This window comes from Canis lupus, chromosome 29, assembly GCF_011100685.1.
Source record: "Canis lupus familiaris isolate Mischka breed German Shepherd chromosome 29, alternate assembly UU_Cfam_GSD_1.0, whole genome shotgun sequence".
NCBI lineage: Eukaryota > Metazoa > Chordata > Mammalia > Carnivora > Canidae > Canis > Canis lupus.
Genome location: NC_049250.1, coordinates 28,991,373 through 28,996,512, shown reverse-complemented (window position 1 = coordinate 28,996,512; position 5,140 = coordinate 28,991,373).

Genomic DNA, 5,140 nt, shown 5'->3' with positions numbered 1-5,140 from the left:
TAGGGGATGAAGGTGGAAGAGTCTGGACACAGAAAAGGATATAAAGGATTCTTCCAGGAGAGGCAGTCTCATGGTGGCCTTCCTCTGGGTGCAAGAACATCTATGTTACCATATGAATTGGAATCTAGAAGACACTTCTGTGAAAGCATTGGCACTGCAGCAGCTGGTCCCTGGCAGCTTTCAGTGGGGTGTATCTTTACCTCTACGAGAAGAATTTTGTTCTTACTCTGGCTCACTCCTACCTGTACTTTAAACATGATGGATCCACTTCTGAAAATGAGACCTCAGTTTTCTGAAACGGAAAAAGTAGAGATGTGGGGCACCTGGGTGGCTCAATGGATGATCGTCTGCCTTCAACTCAGGTCATGATCTCGGGGTCCTGGGATCGAGTCCCTCATTGGGCTCCCCATGGGAGCTTGCTTCTCCCTCTGTCCGTGTCTCTGCCTTTCTCTGTGTGTCTCTCATGAATAAATAAATAAATAAAATCTTAGAAGAAGAAGAAGAAGAAGGAGAAGGAGAAGGAGAAGGAGAAGGAGAAGGAGAAGGAGAAGAAAGAAGAGATGTAGCTGAGCATGGGAGACACTGGAATTCTATTCTCTCCATGGGCTAAAACCACTTTTCTATCCTGAAGAGCAATAAGCCACATGTTAGATCTCCATGAGGCCTTCAGATCATTTCCTTTACTTCTTTACTCAGCCTCAGCTGTATTTCCCTATCAGTGGAGATAACATCTGAAGAAGCTCAACCAGCACAAGCATATTTTAATTCACAGGCTGTGACAGTTTTCCCCTTCTTGATTGTTTATTAAAGATTTTATTTATTTATTCATGAGAGACACCCAGAGAGAGAGAGAGAGAGAGAGAGGCAGAGACACAGGCAGAGGGAGAAGCAGGCTCTACTCAGGGAGCCTGATGTGGGACTCGATCCGGGGACTCCAGGATTGCGCCTGGGCTGAAGGCAGGCGCTAAGCCACTGAGCCACCAGGGATCCCTCCCTTCTTTTTTTTTTTTTTTTTTTTAAGATTTTTATTATTTATTCATAGAGGCAGAGAGAGAAGCATAGACACAGGCAGAGGGCATCATACAGAGAGCCTGACATGGGACTCGATTCAGGGTCTCCGGGATCACGCCCTGGGCTGCAGGCGGCGCTAAACCTCTGCACCACCAGGGCTGCCCAGATCCCTCCCTTCTTGATTTTATTTCTGTTTTCACTGAATTTTTTTTCTTCCTTTATTCAAAAATTCAATATTTTGAAGTAACAGTCCTGGGAAAATCAATATTTTAATCCAGTCATATTATCTTTTAGTTCATGCATAGATTTAATTTTTACAATGTGAACCAATAATGTAGGTTGAGTTTTATGCTCTCTAAAAGAACTGTTTTCTAGTATAGTGTAGACTCTTTAAAACCCTCCTTTCCATTCTCCTTCTTTCCTCTCATACCTTGAACATGATCCCCAGCAGCCTGTGAGTGTCCTTCCTCCTCTTAACCATGGTCCTGCAACATTTGCAAATATGTATGTACCCACAATCTCATATACAGAGCTTTTTATTAACTTCTGTCCCATACAATAGAGCCAGTAAGCATTTTTCTGCTTCTTGATTTTCTCACTGAATAATAGAAATTTCATTCAAGAGGTATAGATTTAAGTTATTCTTTCTTGTGATTGCTTAAAATCCATGCATGGATGTGCCAAAATATTTCAATTATTTTTCCCATTGATGGACAATCACTGACCTTGATAACCTTTTTCTTCTACAAACAATCCTATAAGAAAAGTCTTTTTTGAGCATATATTCTAAGGTATCAAAGCTTTGTTTGTATGTGATAAGTTCATAGGGATAGAATTTCTGGGATTGAAGGGTAACATCTGGAAATAGATATTACTAGATTGCTTCCTCCAAAAAAGGGTGTTACAATTCACATTTCTGCCAGAAGTCTAGGGGAATGCTGTTTGTCCAAATCTTTGCAGGCACTAGATATTATCATTTCTTTAATTTTACTCATATGATGGATAAGAATTAGTATTTCATGGCTAAATACTAATACAATACAATTGTATGAATAGTCCATTTATAACTTGTTTTATCTATTCATATTGCTTGGGATTTTTTCCTTATAAATGCATAGAAACCTTTTGTATATGACATTTAACCCTTTATCAATAATGTGTAAATATTCACTCTATGACTTTCATTTTGTTTTTAGTATATCATTTGCCATAAGACAATTAAAAATGTTTTGTGTAGTCAAACTGTTTAATTTCCTTTTAATTTTTCTCAATTTCCTACCTTATTTAAAAGATCTCTTCTCATTTTCTCCCAATTTTAATTTTTTTATTGTTTTATATATTTAATCCAAACAGATTTAATTCTTCCAGATATATCTAAGAATTAGCCATATTCAAATTGGATGAGCATGAAATTTGTACCAAAAGTTTGTTGTAATTGACAATATATAAAATTTTGAGGCTTTCCTCTGGAATTAAGGTATATGCCCTCATGTATTCAATCTTCTTTTACATCTATAAGGAAAGAGATATATAATTTTAATAACATAAGCCCCTGTTTTTGATTAGGCTTATGCCAAGATGATTTTATAATTTTGTTATTATAATTGAGATTTGTTTCCTTTATGTTTCCAAACTTGCTATTATGGGTAAATAGAAGAATGAATGACTTGGTATATCTATTTTATAATCAATCACCTTAATGAAGTCTTTTACGATATCTAACAATTTTTTGTTATTGCTCTTTTGCACTGTCAAAGTAAACAGCCAGATCGTTAGCATAAAATGATAATCTTGCCTCCTAGAATCTCATAATTGTATCTCTTCTCATTCTTGTTCTGCTACGTGGGCAGACCTATTCAAATACAAATGCTGATGGCTATCATTGTTTCGTTATTTACCTTAATAGGAATGCCAATTGTTTAAACATTAAGCAACTTTTAAAGACATATGGCACATAGAAAAGATTAGGATATGCAATTCAAAACAGAACCAGCATTCATTTGTAAAATGCTGCCAAGAAATTCAGTTTTCTAAAGGTGGCTACGTCAGTGGGTGTTTTGCAAATGTTAAGGATCAAATGCTTTGGTTCTCTACATGAGTATCTAGTTGGCCTCTCAGAAAATTCTGCACTGAGCTTGAGATAATCATTGTCATGTTAGGAAAGAATTCTTCTGTCTTAAAATAACTCAATGCTATTGGTCAGAAATTGATTATGAATGGCTTTCAAATGGCTTTTCAACATCTATCAAGTTTATCACCGTTTTCATCTTTGATATAGATGGAACATGTTAATAATCTCTTAGTTGTCAATAAGGCTTGCATTCATTAATAAACATGTATATAGATATTTTGATAATATAAATACTTAAATACATATATAAATATTATATATCTTTATATATATATCTCAAATGAGAGTTTCAGTTAAAAGTAATTTATTAAGATTTATTTTTTTATTTTATTTATTTATTTTTTTTAATTTTTTATTTATTTATGATAGGCACACAGTGAGAGAGAGAGAGGCAGAGACACAGGCAGAGGGAGAAGCAGGCTCCATGCACCGGGAGTCTGACGTGGGATTCGATCCCGGATCTCCAGGATCTCGCCCTGGGCCAAAGGCAGGCGCTAAACCGCTGCGCCACCCAGGGATCCCTAATAGAGGGAGAAAAGGGGGTAGGCAGAGGGAGAGAAAGAATCTAAAGCAGGCTCCACATCTAGCACCAAGTCTGATCTCATAGCCCTGAGATCATGACCTAAGCCAAAATCAAGAGTTAGACGCAACTGATTGAGCCTCTCCGGTGTCCTTTTTTTAGATATTTTTTCTATTTGCCCAAATAATTACCTTTCTTTTTATTTTGTACAATCATGTTTGCTTTTCAAATATTACACTAGATACTTGAAATGAACTGATAGGTTTTCCATGATGTTCTATTCTCTGGAATCATTTATATAACATGTGAATTAACTGTTGAAGTTCTGAAATAACTAATCATGATTTGTGAGTTTTTATTAAAGACACTTAAGTGATTCCCTCTCCAATTCTATCACAATATTTATTTTCCTGTTCTTTTAAGCTAATTAAAGCAATCTATGATCTAGTTTACTAAAAAATGCTTCATTGGTATTTCAACTTTATTACTACTAAATAGTTTGTTATTTTTCTACATTTAAGCTTGTCAAGCACGGCCCATTTTATTCTTAGAGAACCAGATTATGGATTGATTTATTAATTTGAACAGTTTGTGGTTTTGATTCATTACTTTCACTTTTATTATTCCTTCTTTCTTAATGCTTCTTAAATTGAATGCTCATTTCTATATTTCCCAAACTACTCAGCATGTTGCAGGAACTTTGCCTTTAGTGTCCGGGGTTGTTGGTCAAGCTGCCTAGAAGAATGAAAAGGGAGACCAGAGGAAGAGCAGTGGGCAGCAAAGCAAACTTCCCAAGGGATTGAAGAAAGCTCCTGGAGAGGGAGGGGGACCCGAGTGGGCTGCCCTCTGAGTTTCTAAGTTTAGGTGGTTTTATTAGTTTTTTTCGTGGAAGTATCTTAAGGAATTAGAGTGTGCTGAGTTGTGCCAATCAGGGCTTTGGTCATATATGGTCTATCCAGTAGGTTAATGTCCATGTGCTGATGGCCTTTTTTTTACTGACATCTGGGAGCTTATGTCTTAATTGCCCCTTGCCCGTGATAGAGATAAATGCTTTGTGGTTAATTGCCCTATTTTAGGACATTTTGCAGAAGTCATTTTTGTAAAATAGGGTGTCGGTGCTGTTTGATTTTAGTGTTCTGACTTCATATTCTCTTGTTGGGGACTCTGGCCCTGACTAACTGTCCAACTAACTCCTAACAAGAAGAGCTTTTCTCAGAGACGTTAATATGTACACTATGAAAAAAAATTTCTATGATCAAATAGTTTGGGAAACTGTGAATATTAAACTGTGAATACTATTTCTTCTTAGTGCTGTACAATGCTCATTATCATATCAAAGATACTAAAGAATTCTCAAATTAAAAAATGTATAGCTTCTTATTTTTTAAAAAATATTTTATTTATTTATTTGAAGAGAGGGAACACAAGCAAGGGATGCTACAGAAGGAGGGAGAAGCAGGCTCCCTGCTCAGCAGGGA